At 40.7% G+C, this 17,229-nt stretch overlaps 1 protein-coding gene across 1 annotated transcript in view; it reads left to right on the top strand.

The window, feature by feature from the left end:
* Window positions 1–17,229, top strand: part of LOC117506558 (cadherin-22-like) — a 766,928-nt gene that overhangs the window by 81,096 nt on the left and 668,603 nt on the right. The window lies entirely within an intron of this gene.

The raw sequence follows: 17,229 nt of genomic DNA, 5'->3' as shown, positions 1-17,229 counted from the left end.
CCTCCAGCAGAACCAGGCTCAGGGAGGGGCAGTCTTCTGCTGGGACTGGTTGGGGCTGAGGGAGAGAACCAGGAAAAAGACATGCTGTGGAGGGGAGCAGAGATTGATCACTAATGATTAAATGCAGAGTGGTGCATATAGAGCAAAAAGAGAAAGAAACAGTGCATCATGGGAACCCCCCAGCAGTCTACGTCTATAGCAGCATAACTAAGGGATGGTTCAGGGTCACCTGATCCAGCCCTAACTATAAGCTTTAGCAAAAAGAAAAGTTTTAAGCCTAATCTTAAAAGTAGAGAGGGTGTCTGTCTCCCTGATCTGAATTGGGAGCTGGTTCCACAGGAGAGGAGCCTGAAAGCTGAAGGCTCTGCCTCCCATTCTACTCTTACAAACCCTAGGAACTACAAGTAAGCCTGCAGTCTGAGAGCGAAGCGCTCTATTGGGGTGATATGGTACTACGAGGTCCCTAAGATAAGATGGGACCTGATTATTCAAAACCTTATAAGTAAGAAGAAGAATTTTAAATTCTATTCTAGAATTAACAGGAAGCCAATGAAGAGAGGCCAATATGGGTGAGATATGCTCTCTCCTTCTAGTCCCCGTCAGTACTCTAGCTGCAGCATTTTGAATTAACTGAAGGCTTTTTAGGGAACTTTTAGGACAACCTGATAATAATGAATTACAATAGTCCAGCCTAGAGGAAATAAATGCATGAATTAGTTTTTCAGCATCACTCTGAGACAAGACCTTTCTGATTTTAGAGATATTGCGTAAATGCAAAAAAGCAGTCCTACATATTTGTTTAATATGCGCTTTGAATGACATATCCTGATCAAAAATGACTCCAAGATTTCTCACAGTATTACTAGAGGTCAGGGTAATGCCATCCAGAGTAAGGATCTGGTTAGACACCATGTTTCTAAGATTTGTGGGGCCAAGTACAATAACTTCAGTTTTATCTGAGTTTAAAAGCAGGAAATTAGAGGTCATCCATGTCTTTATGTCTGTAAGACAATCCTGCAGTTTAGCTAATTGGTGTGTGTCCTCTGGCTTCATGGATAGATAAAGCTGGGTATCATCTGCGTAACAATGAAAATTTAAGCAATACCGTCTAATAATACTGCCTAAGGGAAGCATGTATAAAGTGAATAAAATTGGTCCTAGCACAGAACCTTGTGGAACTCCATAATTAACTTTAGTCTGTGAAGAAGATTCCCCATTTACATGAACAAATTGTAATCTATTAGACAAATATGATTCAAACCACCGCAGCGCAGTGCCTTTAATACCTATGGCATGCTCTAATCTCTGTAATACAATTTTATGGTCAACAGTATCAAAAGCAGCACTGAGGTCTAACAGAACAAGCACAGAGATGAGTCCACTGTCCGAGGCCATAAGAAGATCATTTGTAACCTTCACTAATGCTGTTTCTGTACTATGATGAATTCTAAAACCTGACTGAAACTCTTCAAATAGACCATTCCTCTGCAGATGATCAGTTAGCTGTTTTACAACTACCCTTTCACGAATTTTTGAGAGAAAAGGAATCTATGTCTATCTTAATTTATATCTATGTTTATCTGACAGTCACTATTCCCTAACTTAAAAATAAATAAATAGTTGTTGTAGACCAAAGGTAAAGTGACACTGAGATGCCAGGCTCAAATATGTGCACGCATAGATATATTGTTTGGTAAAGTGTTTGCACTGATGGATCAGCAAGCCTTAAGCATGAATGTTAAAATAGTGCAAGGAGATTCACTGAGACTTTATTGGTGCCCTCTCTGTCATTGCTATGCAGCAGAGTTAAAGCTTTATTCAGCTGCTGAGCCAGACAGCGACATCGTCCTGAAGCCAAGCCTTAAACAACCAACAAGGCACCAATTGCGTTCCACCCAGGAGCATTAAAGTGAACAAAAATCCCCTAAAATAGGAACCTCATGATGAAACCTTTGCAGGCACAAATATTTTTTTTTATTCCTCATTAAACCGCTCTATGCACAATGGCAAAATATTTGCATCATCTTCATGTACAGTAGCAGAGTGCAACTGTGTCATGAAATAAAAAAATAACAGTAAATCATAAGAAAGGTTATCCTTGAATTCCTTCCCTGCATTTGCTTAACACAGTTATTACAAAGACAGAAAAAAGCTTTACCAATAAACACCCCAAAGATACATTTTTTCGCCCTTGGTAACTTGTACCCTGATGTAACAGGTCATTAATGCCTTGTTTGTTTTTGTCTGCTTTTTCTCGAGTAATTGTATGAAATCAGTGGAATTCATTCTCTGTATAAATAGAGTCCACTAAATATCAACACTTTTTTCTTTACTGTGTTGGTACATGATACACACTTCATTTCTCACTGACAAAAGCCCCAGAAGTGCCATCTAATTACCGCAGAGATGTTGGGTTGTTGGGTTTCATGTTTATCTCCTTCAGCTTAACATCTCCCGTGGGCAACATATTCCTGTTCTCACTGCAACCACCCCTGTAATGTGTAGCTTTGATCTTGTAACATTGATAATCTATCTCCAATTTCCTACATTTGGTATTGCAGTTTATACTCAAAGCACATTGTAGTGATATAAATAGCAGGTGAGTTCCATCAACAACATGAATTCTACCTCACATATCTTTTCGGCCTTCCTAGATGAATTCTTCAAAATGTAGCAAGAGCTGGAATATTATTAAATTTGTCTCAGCGTTTTCCTGAAGGAAACGCGGGGCAGATATGTGAAAAAGATGTTCCCTTCTGGCAGAAACTGTGAAATTTTGCATACAGGCGTATTTTCAAATTTAAAAACTGCCAGATTCAAGTGGTTTAACCATTGGGTTGGCTGCCATCTTGAATTCCAATATGGCTGCTATGTTGAAACATTGATAGTCACTATACTTGGACACAGGTTACTTAATTTTGTTACACAAGGGTATTTTGATATGCTACATTAATAATACATTTTTTAAATATCTAATAATCAATACAGTAATTATTAATACATTAGTTATTAATTCATATTATAGTAAATTTAATTCTGCTCCACATTTCACTTGCCACCAGATACCACAAGTCCTGAAAAATAAAGAACATAAGTTAAGAAATTATTGGAAAGTAAAGTGTCAAGCCTATTGTTATCCAAAGCTTCTATTGCCTTCAAAAATATTATTGTATCATCAACAACCTGAAATAGACTCTTTAACAAGCTTTTCACATAGCCACCTGAAAATGGAGAAAAAATGACAGGTAAAGTTATGTCAGCCAGTCTTAAGTGAAAATTTCTGCCTAATTTACATGTATTCAATGGCATTCTATGGCAACAAAATACTGCTGCATATAATTTGGATTTCATCAAAAACAACAGATTAAAACCTGTTTCACATTGTTAGCATGTTTAACCAGGACTTCTGCTTCAGTTCATTTGAATGTTCTCCCAGCAGAGCCTGCATTTTACCTGGATTAGTGGACCAGCACTCTAACCACTGAGCTATCCTGACTCCTACTGACAAACTGTCCAACTGACATTCAAAGGTGATGAGGTGTCAGAGATTGGAGTATGCAATCTAATGAACCAATAATGTCTTCGGCCATCTTTAATTCTCAATTTATTTCTGGATCCCTTGGGAAAAGTGCTTGGATCCGACAAAATCTGAAATCAGCATACTTCAGATATTCTGTATGCAAATTTACATACTTTCTGCAGGATGTGAACATCTCTGGCAATTTTTGTTACATATCTGCCCCACTAATTCTGTCTGCAGACAAACAGACTAAAATCAGGCCAGGTTTGGAAGCATGCCCTGATGCCACACATTGCCACATCCACTACACTATGGCATAGCTATAGGTCTGTGTTGGCAGCCCCTGAAGCATACAACTGGTCTATTCCTAGTTCCCAAAAGTAGTTATTTATTTTCTGCAGCTCAAACAAAACATGTGTCTCCTTGGACTTTTGTGGTAGCACTAAAGCACCTTCACACTGGATCATCATGGTCAGGGAAGCAAATCTGGAAGGCCATAGTGTCATAGGTGCGTAACATTCCCTTACAGTGAAAGTCTTATGTAAGCAGCTGTTTATTTTTACACAAACTTATTTCAGCAGTACCAAAGATGCTATGATCTGAAGTTGCCACTTCAGATCATAGCATCGAGGTCTCACACCCAACATATAAGAAGTATAACACAGAAAGCAGAATAACCCTAAGGGTGTGGGGCCTTGTACACCATCAGCCATATTGACATCATCAAACACCTCTGTTCAGCAGCCTCATGACTCCAGGCCTAGTTCAAAAATAATGAAGCCAAAGTGTGACATAACCATCAAAATTTAAAATTGGTCTTTTGTGAAATGTTATCATTTTAGGCATCGTTATACAGTGAGGAAAATAAGTATTTGAACACCCTGCCATTTTGCAAGTTCTCCCACTTAGAAATCATGGAGGGGTCTGAAATTTTCATCTTAGGTGCATGTCCACTGTGCAAATAAGTATTTGAACACCTACCAACCAGCAAGAATTCTGGCTCACACAGACCTTTTAATTTTTCTTAAGAAGCCCTCTTATTCTGCACTCTTTACCTGTATTAATTGTTACCTGTATAAAAGACACCTGTTCAAACACTCAGTCAATCACACTCCAACCTGTCCACCATAGCCAAGACCAAAGAGCTGTCTAAGGACACCAGGGACAAAACTGTAGACCTCCACAAGGCTGGGATGGACTACATAAGGACTTCATATTAGTCCTTGTGTCCTTGCTGCTCTGCATTATTGGGTTTTAAAGTGACTTTGCTTAAGACTCACAACAGAATGGACCAGCCCCAACAGACAAACAAGGAAGTGCTTAAGTCCCCTGGTCCCAGGGCCTATTTAAATACATTTGCATATTTCAATAGGGGTGTGGACAGGGAGGAGTTTGGCACTTCTGCATGTGCGCTCCATTCCACGTTCAGTGGGATGTACAAAAGGAGCCTGCTTCATTCCATGTGTATGCACACTTTGATACATGTGAATTTTTTTGTGCTCACACCAGTTTATGGTCTTTGGTGCATGCCATGTTTCAGTAGGAAATCCATGCCGGTCTTTGTACATGAGGTCCCAGGAGAGTAACATCTCCATCCACATGAATGAGGTCAGATACTGATACTAGAGGTCCCTGCAAGTTTTTCCCAGCCTCAGCTGTTTCACCACGTTTGCAATGTCACAGTTTTTCACAAAAGACTGGTGACTGGTGGGTCAGCCACTAGAACTCTGACACTGGACAGGGCCAACCTGCTAGTGGGTGGATGATACTTGTAGACCTGCTCAGTCACCAGCCCAAAGGGACAGGATAACATAATCATCACAATCACAATCATTGTTTTCCAAATGTAAACCACATGAATAAAGAAGCGCGCATGTGCGTGCGTGAAGCTGGCTCCAGCTTCGCCTCTCTCACGATTGTGGCACATGTTTCAGTAGGAAAATAATTCCTGGAAATAATGTATTCTGACTTTTTTCCAATGTAACAAATACATCTCCATGTCAGGCAGTCTGTTAAAAACAATTTCAGATGTCCCAACATCCATGTCCACAGCGTCAGTAACCAGCATCCAACACAAACAGTGTGTCACCACACTTTAGACTCCAAAATCTGACACTGAAAAAGTTAAGAGTTTCAGGTGAAGCATGTCAATCCGAGCCATCACTTTTGAACGGCAGCTCAGAAGCTTCGTTTTCATATGGAGCAGGTTCGTTTCCCTCTGTCTATCAGTCATTGGGATGTTTCTGTTTTGCTAATAAGGACGCCACACATGGAAAAATGCAGAGAATTGCCGAGTGAAATGTTTTCCAGAAATGCACCTACTAACACTCAGAGCGAAAGGAATAAAATACATCAGAGATCACTAATTATTAGCACGCATGCAGAGACACTTACAATCATGAGTACATTTATGTTGTCTTACTAACTGGGAGATTAAAAAATCGTGAGACATGTCCTTTAAGTAATGTCAGTCTGAATTTTAAATATATAGCCTGTGTTGTAGAATCAGCTGTCACACATTTCATTTTATTTTCTGCAGTTATATGTAATGTATATAAATTTAATATCTTTAAATGGCTGTAGAAAGTTTCAGTTTATGCTCTACAAGCTTTTCAAAACCACAGTTAAGTAATGTCTGTTCAGGAAGCTTGTACGTTTTATGTCTTCAGTCTTGCCAAAAGCATTTTAGTGTACATTTTCCAAATCATTTTTTGGGAACACAGCCAGGGACAGTCAGTGTTTCACCAAATCTCCAGTATCACTTCAGTGAGGTTGAAAATGTGTTTACGTTGTTACTTCTTGTATGTTTTGTTGAACATGGAGCAGTTTATAGAGTTTCAGCATGGTACAGATCCAGGAAAAGTGGCTTTAAAATCCTTCAGAATCAGTGTTTGGTGTGAAAGTGACAGTTTGTTAAAAGTTTGTTTCCTTTGTTCCAAACATTGTATGTACAGATGGTTAATGTTCAGTTACTAGGCAAAAAAATATACATATGTTTTAAAGATATAACCACCTAAATATTTGGGTCCAATAGTTCTGATGACCTTAGGTTATGTGTGTCTCAGCCATAAGCCATTACCTCAAAACTGAGACAAACTCTTGCATGTATGTCTAAACACATACAATAGGGTAAATCTACAATTATGGAATTACAATCACTGTAAACCTTTAATCGTAAATGAAAATATGGCCAGATTTTGCTGTCATTGTAATTCTGGTACAATAGAATTGCCCAGTAAGCTCCAATCTGTGAGAACAGGACACCGCACCTGAGTTGCCTTCCAGCAATATCAGGGAGACACAACCTCCTCCAGGCATCTCGGAATGAGACATTCCTCACTGTTTTGTCTCACTGTGTCACTCATATGTCTGCTAAAAAGGCCGAGCACATTTTGATAGCTTAGTAAAATTTGGCAGTTTGGCAGTTCTTATAGTCAAAGTGGGTTGGACATCTACCGTGCTCTTGGTCGAGACAGAACAAAAGATAACATTGAAAAAATATGCGTGAATAAATGAAAGTTTCACCTAAAACAAAAACAAACAAAACAGTCTAACCCATTATTTCTAATGGTGGAAGTACTGAATAAAATACAGGCTTACCCTGGACAGCAACTCTATTGCTGTCCATTGTAGGGTTCATGACGACAAAAACTTCCATCAAACACGACTCACAGATATCCCGCAACACAAGCAAATTTCATGATTGAAACTCAACTTGTATCTAATACACATCCAAAGTACTTAGCAGTTTGAAAGTACAACAGAAACCATTGTTTGATCACCTTGCCAACAATCATTTTCACTGTCCACACACATGCACAACTGACCAGTGGGGACACATATTTCCAAACTCTCCATATCCAGAACTATCTCGTATTGAAGAAATGCCAGACAGCACTAAAATTTTTCTGAGTTATGTAAGGCATATGTATCCATTTACTTATGACTGACTATACCCTGTTCCTAAAAACAGTGATGTTTAAACTCTGGAAATGCCATCAAAGTTGAAAGGTGTGTGGTTGTAATTCATGCTAATCTGTGTTTGAGTTAATAGGTTCACAATTCCACTAAGCTCCAATGAATGTGATAGAGTCTGACAAAGAACAAATGAAAGGCATTGTAGGGCTGATACATACTTTGCTCGCTCTACCCACCACAATATAAACATCCAAGTCTGTGATGGTGTTTGTGACTATGTATTACTTCATCTCGTATGACTTTTGTATGACGTCATTAAGAAGTTGCTCATACCAATCAGTCACCAATAGTTTGCTAATCAATATATGTTTTATTTATCCAAGTAATATTCCCACCAAGTTTGAAGGAAATCTGTCCGTCATCTTGTCCACAGACACACACACGTCACTGAAAACCATACCCTGCTATCACCACTTTGTTGATTGTGCAGTGCAATGAAAGCTCAAACACTTGTTGACTGGAGGTAAGATAGAAGTTGAAATGTTCAGAGGAACAACATCCAGGTCTTCTTTTGTTTACTGTGGTCACATATTTTACCAAGGCATTTGTTTTCCTCTCTGCTCCTCCTTTGCTTCATTTTACTGCATTGCTAAGCCTCAGATGAATCCATTTGACAGACCACAGAGCAAGTAAGGGCATTAATATCTACTCTAAGCAGAGAGCTTTCATGGGAAACTTAGTTATGAGAAAATTAAGCATCATCAGACCCACAAGACAGTGTGCAGCAATAACGGAATGCTTTCTAAATTCTCTTGGGGCTAATCCTGAAAAGAAACAGGCGGGGCAGACTTGGGTTGGAAAAGCAAGATATAGATGGGGCTTGTTCCCAGGATGCATTGCTACAGGCTGCTGCTTGTGAAATAGTCCACAAAGGTCTACTCATGAAATGAAATGATCCAGCTTACGAGGTCTGTGATGAAAAAAGCGGTCCTTTTTATTTTTTTTCAAAAAATAAATGGATTTGATTCATATGTTTTTACGTCAGACAAGCTTGAACCCTCGTGCGCATGCGTGAGTTTTTTCACGCGTGTCGGTGACGTCATTCGCCTGTGGGCAGGCCTTGAGTGAGGAATGCTCCACCCCGCCCGTCGGAATCTCTTTGTCTGAATAGCCGCTGCGGACGGCGCGCGTTGCTTTATCAACATTTTTTCTGGACCTGTGAGGGATATCCGAGTAGACACTATTCGAGAAATTAAGCTGGTTTTCGGTGAAAAGTTTAACGGCTGATGAGAGATTATGGGGTGTTTCTGTCACTGTAAGGACTTCCCATGGAGCGGGACGTCACGCAGCGCTTCCAGGCGCCGTCGTCGGCCTGTTTCGACCTGAAAACATCCTAATTTAAGGCTTAATTCACCCAGGACGTCGTGAGAGAACAGAGAAGATTCAGAAGAGGCCGGCATGAGGACTTTATGCGGACATTCCACTGTTTAAGGACATTTTTTAATGAAAGACGTGCGCTCAAATTCGCCGAGTTGTTTCCGTGACGACTAGACGAATCTGTGTGCTCCGCGACAGGAAAAACACCTCCGTGTTGAAAACCATTTGTAAAATTCAGGTAGCTTTTGATGGCTTTCAACAAGTGAGTAACTGAGAAATTGTTTAACAGCTTGGGCATGTTCCAACTTGCCCGTTAAGGTGTCCAACGGAGGTGTTTTTCCTGTCGTGACCCCCCGCGGTCGGGTCCGGCCCAACATGCGACTCTGCCCGCACGTTCTTTCATTACAAAATGTCCGTTAACAATGGAATGTCCGAATAAACTCCTCATGCCGACTTCTTCTGAAAGTTCTCTGTTCTCTGATGACTTACTGGGTCAACAGAGCCTGAAATGTGGAAGTTTTCAACTTGAAATGGCGAGACGCTGCCGCCTCGAAGCACAGATCGCCGTCAGGCGCCGTGGGCCGTCCTTACGGCGACACTACCAGACCAAAATCTCTCATCAGCTTTTAAAATTTTTACCGAAAACCAGCTGAATTTATCGAATGGTGCCTTACAGTTTTGAAAAAAATTTGATCAAACAAAGCAGCAGTCTCTGAGCCATTCCTAAACAATGAAAAAAACGACGAGAGGGTGGGCCACTCCTCACTCAAAGACTGCCCACAGGCGAATGACATAACCAACAGGCATGAAAAAACTCTCGCATGCCCACGAGGGTTCAAGCATGTCTGATGTAATCACACGTGATTCAAATCCATATGGTTTTTGAAAAAAATAATAAGGTCCGTTACTTTTATCACAGACCTCGTACAGCTGCAGTCTGATAATACACCTGTATTCTGCCCAAACACAATTATGTATATTTTTTTGTGTGTGTGTGTGTGTGTGTGTGTATGTGCATGATGGTTTGTGTATGGCATAAAAAAAACACATACATACAGCTTGACATAAAATACAATGATTGCCAAATGCTCCCATGGTTCATTTCCATACATCTTCTCATTGACATCATTCTCTGAATTTGGTCATGACAAATGACCACAGAAGGATGTTTTGTTTTGACAGTGTCCTTCATCACATTGCCCTCTGGTGTTTGGAGTGAGTATAGACATGACCTGAGGCAACAAGAATGCATGTTGTTGTAGTGTCTGAAAAAAATAATGATCAGGATAATAATAATTTTAAAAATCCATGTTAAAAATGCACATTCAAAGCTTTACTGTATGTTTTTGCATGTTCAAGACAAATGTATCTTTTTTCTGAACCCTGACAAGCAGAATTTAAGATCACAGATGCAAGTCACAAATACTCCAGGGTTAAGGTTACGAGTTGTGTTATGGTTAGAATTAGGGTTTGCATGAAGTTAGTTTAAGGTAAAGATGATGAAGAAATCATGTACAAGCTCTGAGGTCCATTTGCACATGTGCTTATCCCCTGATACAGGTGAAACAGATTACCATCTAAAAGGCCCATTGGAGGTCACTTCCCCAGCCACGGCTGGTACCCATTTTCAGCTGAGTGGACTGGGACAATGCAGATGAAGTCTCTTGTCCAGTTGAGTGACGAGGAATCAAACCAGCATCCACATATTGGTAGTGCAATCATGGAGGGGTCTGAAATTTTCATCTTAGGTGCATGTCCACTGTGAGAGACATAATCTAAAAAAACAAAAAATCCGGAAATCACAATGTATGATTTTTTGATAATTTATTTGTATGTTACTGCTGCAAATAAGTATTTGAACACCTACCAACCAGCAAGAATTCTGGCTCACACAGACCTGTTAATTTTTCTTAAGAAGCCCTCTTATTCTGCACTCTTTACCTGTATTAATTGTTACCTGTATAAAAGACACCTGTTCAAACACTCAGTCAATCACACTCCAAGCTGTCCACCATAGCCAAGACCAAAGAGCTGTCTAAGGACACCAGGGACAAAACTGTAGACCTCCACAAGGCTGGGATGGACTACATAAGGACTTCATATTAGTCCTTGTGTCCTTGCTGCTCAACTCCAGTCCCATTCAACTACCCGTTCAGTTCTTTTCTATCAAGAGCTCTGACTTCTGTTATGTCAGAACATCAGAGCAGAATAATCCAACAGAATAGATAACGTTCAAAGTAAAGTGGAAACGGGGTCTCTCTATGCTGTGTAGCAGAAACAGGAAGAATATAATATGTGTTTTAGGATATTTGAAATTATCACTTGCAGATAATTTTACCTCGGAAAAGGGCACCACCTATCACTGACTTGTTATAACACGGTTATAATATCGCTGATTTTAGGGTCAGTCAATAGGAAATATTAAAATCAGTCTCAAATTTCAGGAGCAAGCTCCGCAAGTCAGATCCGACAACCTCTGTAAAACCATACAAAAATCACAGACAACTCCACACATTTAAGATATTTATTTAACTCTGGCAGGAGTTAAATAACAGGACATATCACAGGAGCAATTTAATGATGACGAAATTCAATGAGCAATGATCATATGACGTTCAGATAATTTGGTTTCCTAGCGGGAGTTTAGGGAGTTAAATTTGTTCTAATCAGCAAGGAATTTGCTTTGGTATTTAGTAACGTGAGAGAAGGTTAATGATGTTCGATAGAGTAAATAATAATAATAAATATAATATAAAAATATAAAATATAATAATATAAAAATATAATAAATAAGCCACTCTGTTTATCTGACAGGCTCCGGTCTTACTTGGGAGGCAGTGCTGCTGGTCTCCGTGAGGTCTGATGCTGGAAGCCGTCTGGTTTTCAGTTGAGGACCTGTCTGTCTGCACAGCTGTCTCCGGTACCTTGGGAAAGGAACTCTGCCGGTCACCCGCCCGGTTTTGTTGGTTACCGGGGACACTTTCTGTGCAATTGCTGTGACTTGCGACGGCAGTTCACTCTCTGGGTGGTATAGCTGATCTGGATGTTTTTATCTCTGCAGCGCTCCGGGGTCTGGGCCATCAGATTAAGGGTTTGAGCGTCGGAATTTCGTTTCGTCGTCGTAATTTTGGAAACTGGGTCAAATCAAAACTCAATACAAAAATAGCTTACTTTAGGAAAAAAAATGTTCATGAGAGGAATTTGGAGTTGAAGAAGAAAAATGTTTTAATTTGAAAAATTGAAAAAGGAAGTTAAATGCACCTGCGCGTTTAACTTTGGAAAGTTGAGCAAAAGTTATCTTTCGAAAAAAGAAGTAATTTCTTGTTGGCGCGCACAAACAAGAAATAAGTTTAAGTAGCACATGGTTTCAAACAAAGAGTCGTAAATCTTGACGGCTATGCAGCGTCTTCAGACTCAGGAAAAAGAGTGTGAGAGAGCAAAAAGGCGAAAGAGAGGGTGAGTTCCCGGGGCACAGGCTTTTGTAAAGGTTTAAAAGCTCCACCCCCAAGAATTCTGGGTACTGTAGTTTTTTTCTGAGTTTCTTTGTCCAGTTTTATATATATATATATATATATAAATCAGCGTCAAATTTCTGCTTTGAAACCAAACAAGTCCTGTAGGATAACTCTTGTAAATGGTTTTCCATGGAAATGCACACACAACACAATTATATATGAAAGAAAGCACATCAGGTAAACTTTCCACAATGAACAGAGTATAACATACCAGGTATATTACTTTCATGCATGAGGTTAAATTGTCACATGTTGTTTTGTTTTCTTTTCTTTTCTTTTTTTTTTTGTTACAACAATACAATGCAATCTTTCTTTTAAAACATGGTTACAATTTAAATCTGCACAAGTATATGAAAGGGAGCTGGCACATCTGTTTTTGGATCTTGATAAAAGGTTCGCAGCTCCGTGAGGAATGCACTTTGGGGAGTCTTAAATCCTGGAAAGGGTGGGGGTTTATGACACCAAACCATCCTGTGTCGGCTCGGAAGGTCTCCCTTTGTCACCTGGAGATATACCAGGCCTTGCTGTGTTGTGTTTTTCCTTTTTGAAGAAACTTTCATGGCCTTTGCTTTATGCAAACTTAGGATGTTGAAGGTTGGTCACAGCTTTCCGTTACAACTGATATCACAAACTGTTTCGACATACAAATGTATAAACACAAGAAGCCAAATGATTCCTGTGGTGGATTTTCTGAAACAAAGGAGTGTCTTTCCAGGATCCAGACAAATACAGTGCTGTGAAAAAGTGCCCCCTTGACCCTTTACATGATAGATTTTTATTAGGACATCAAAAAACAAAACAAAAATTCAGGCCTTGTATATTAGAATTCCCCAAATCATGCTCTTTAAACTCACAGTGAAAGTAAATCTGTACAGTTTGATATAAATTAATTAAAAATCTAAAAGCCAAAATGAATAAGTAAGTGCCCTTTTTAGTATAGCACATGTAAACCATCACTTTTATATACAGTTTTCTTCGGAGAAGTCAGGTGATGGATACGTGAACATTCCCAAGACACTGACTATGTCTTGGACATTATTTACATGAATTATGAAGAAATACAAACAGTATAGCACTCTATGGTAAATCTGTGTGAAGTAGATAGTTCTCAAAAACTGAGTGATTATATAAGAAGGTGAAGAGTGAGGAAAGCCACCAAGACACCAGGACAACCCAGAAGAAGTTATAGAGTTCTGTGGCTGTGATTGAAGAAATTGTGCAAAGTGCAGGTTTTGAGTGTTGCATCACCAGTATACATCTTCATGATGAAGTGGGATAGAGAACGTTTCTATAAAAAAAAAGAAAGGAAAAAAAAATACTTGAAAGTTCAGCTACAATTTGCCAGAAGGCACATTGGAGATTCAAGCATATGAGGTCTATTAGAAAAGTATCGGACCTTATTATTTTTTTCAAAAATCATATATTTGAATCGTGTGTGATTGCGTCAGACAAGATTGAACCCTCGTGCGCATGCGTGAGTTTTTCCACGCCTGTTGGTTGCGTCATTTGCCTGTGAGCAGGCTTTGAGTGAGGAGTGGTCCAGCCCCCTTGTCGTTGTTTCATTGCCAGGAAATGGCAGAATGATTTGGGCTTTTTTTCCATCAGAATTTTTTCAGAAACTGTTAGAGACTGGCAGCTGGAAACCATTAGAAAAATTTATCTGGCTTTCGGTGAAAATGTTACGGGCTTGGTAGAGAATAAGGAGTGTTACTGTCGCTTTAAGGACGGCCCCCAGCGGCTGTGGGGCGCGCCGCGCTCCGAAGCCGCCATCGATAGGCTGAACGACCATTTCATTTCTAAACGGATGGCTGTCTGGATCCGTGACCATTGTGTGCCATTTCTCTGGTTATCACAAGAGCTGGACATCAACCATTTTCCGGCAGATTTCACTTTTAACAAGAGATTTTGTCATGGAAAGACGAGCGGAGGCTTCGCGCGTCATGATGGATTCGCTACTGGAGCGAGACAAAACCACCTCCGTTTTGGTCTCACAGGATGGCTTTGAGAGGGCGTTCAGACAGCTGTCGGTGGTTTTTCCATCGAGTGATTATCCGAGAAATTGTGGATGTGCTTGGACATGCCAGAACATGTCCCGTGAGGCTTCATCACGGCGTTGCTTTGCGCCATGCGGCACCGCCGCGACGCGCGAAGCCTCCGCTCCTCTTTCCATGACAAAAACTCCTGTAACAGTGGAATGTGCCGTTCATTTCGAAACTGGACGCTGTGTTTTATCCGGGACGTCGTCTGACTAGCACAGGAATTGTGAAAAGACGTGGACATCAGCACTTTTTCGGCACATTGAGACAGACGTGCGGAGGCTTCGTGCGTCGCGGTGGTGCCGCATGGCGCAAAGCAACGCCATGATGAAGCCTCACAGGACATGTTCTGGCATGTCGATGCTGCAATCCGCCCGCATGTCTTTCATTAAAAAAATCTCCTTTAACAGTGGAATATCCGGATAAAATGCTGACACCGACTTCTTCTGAAACTTCTCTGTTCTCTCACGACGTCCTGGATCAATAGAGCCTGAAATGTGGAGGTTTTCAGCTTGAAACAGGCTGACGACGGCGCCTGGGAGTGCTGCGCGACGTCCTGCACCGTGGGAAGTCCTTAAAGCGACAGTATCACCTCAAAATCTCTCATCAGCTGTTAAAATTTTTACAGAAAACCAGCTTAATTTTTCGAACCGTGTCCACTTCGATGTGTCTCACAGGTTTAGAAAAAATTTTGATCAAACAAAGTGCCAGTTTCTCAGCAACTTCTCAGACAAAGGAATTCCGATGAGGGGCTGGACGACTCCTCCCACAAGGAGTGCTCACAGGCGAATGGCGTCACCGACAGGCGTGGAAAAACTCACGCATGCACACGAGGGTTCAAGCATGTCTGACGTAAAAACATATAAATGAAATCCATATAGTTTTTGAAAAAAATAAAAAGGACCTATACTTTATGGACAGCCCTCGTATTTTGTTAATGTGGGTAAGAATGTATCAAATTCAATTGTAATCTCAAAAACGTGTTATTTGGACAACAGTAAGGGCTGCTTCACACATAATGCAAAGCTTCACACATTTCCGCATGAAGCAGGAATCGTATGCAAAACGTGCAAAATCGTAGCTGCCTCTAAAACCTCATACACCTGTTGCTACAACTATTTGCACACACCAGATGCCTAAAGACAGATTGTGCACAGTGAGAGTCCATCGAACCCTCTCACAGCAGGTGTCAGGAAAATTCCAGCTGACACACATGAACATTCAGCACCGCTCATTTGGCACTTAGGACATGTGTGGCCATTCGCATTATCATCAGCAGCATCGTCAGCAGACAATCACTGTCGAGCTTGATGTGAAATTTGTCTATGTGCCCCACGACTGTGGAGTTGCAAAAAGCCACTCACATGTGGTGCATGTGTCTCACACGTGTGTGTGTGTGTGGGGGGGAACTTGCATAAAATGCTTATATGTATGTACAGTTCTGATCACATGTGGGCCAGACAGTGAGGTCTGATCGCACACAACACGGGAGGTGCCTGTCAGCTGATAGCAGCACACTAACAGCTGGATGATGGTTCAGTGCACACATTACAAAGACAGAAACCACCACCGGGACAGTTACAGTAAATAATGATGACAATACCTACATACGCAATTACATAACAAATAACGAAAATGATTGACCACATAGCACAGAGAGTGACACATTGGTCTAGGCACTGAATGGACGGGGTGGCTTGTCTGTTCACAGCCCCAGCTGTAAAGATCTCTTCTCCTGTATGTCTCAGCTTAAGAACACATTCCATGTTTGGAAGGACATGAACTTACAGCAATACTCCGTGAGGTGCGTGTCTCTACCTGCTGTCCTCACTTGGAAATATATAAATCTTTCACCTTTGCACCGGGCTGCAGTGGCCAGACACAGTGCACCTCATCCATGTCTTGTCATGTCATTTTTCTGCACTGATTACAAGCCAGCGATGGTTGCGCAGTGGTAAAGTTTCCGTCTGGTAATCGGAGCTTATGGGTTCAAATTGTCAATAAAAAGCACAACCTGTTTATTTGATCCTATACCAACAAAACTGTTTAAGGACCTCTGACCCACTCTTGGGCCAACTGTGCTGGAATTTATTAATCTTTCTTTAAGTTCTAGATCTGTTCCTAATTGTTTCAAATCTGCAGTGATTAAACCATTGCTTAAGAAAGCTAATCTTGACCCTAGTGTATTGAAAAACTATAGGCCGATATCAAATCTATCATTTTGCTCTAAAATTCTGGAAAAAGTGGTGTCACGGCAGCTCGTAGACTATCTTACTGAGAATAATCTCTTTGAGCCACTGCAGTCTGCTTTTAGAAAATATAATTCCACAGAGGTGGCTCTCACTAAAGTGGTGAATGATCTTCTACTTGCAATGCATTCAGACAGCACTACGGCTCTGGTGCTAATAGATCTCAGTGCTGCATTTGATACCGTGGATTATCATATTCTACTTGATAGGCTGGAAAATCACTTTGGGATTACTGGGAGTGCCCTTGCATGGTTGACGTCATACTTGACTAGTCGTTCTCACTGTGTTTTGTACAGTAACACTACCTCTAACCTTAGTGACATGAACTTTGGGGTTCCATAGGGGTCTGTCTTAGGCTCCCAGCTTTTCTCCATTTATATAGCACCCCTTGGGCACATATTGCAGTGTTTTGGGATTATCTTTCACTGCTATACTGATGATACTCAGTTATACATGCTGATAACTGGTGGTAATCTTGTTCACATAAAATCCTTAGAAGATTGGCTTGCATCAGTGAGAAGTTGGATGCCAAGAAACTTCCTACTTTTAAACTCTGATAAGACTGAAATGATGGTTCTTGGTCCAGTGAGACATCGGCATCAATTTGACCAGTT

This window comes from Thalassophryne amazonica, chromosome 3 (assembly GCF_902500255.1).
Source record: "Thalassophryne amazonica chromosome 3, fThaAma1.1, whole genome shotgun sequence".
Lineage (NCBI taxonomy): Eukaryota > Metazoa > Chordata > Actinopteri > Batrachoidiformes > Batrachoididae > Thalassophryne > Thalassophryne amazonica.
The sequence above is the reverse complement of the archived record's forward strand: the minus strand, read 5'-3'. Positions and strand labels throughout refer to the sequence as shown.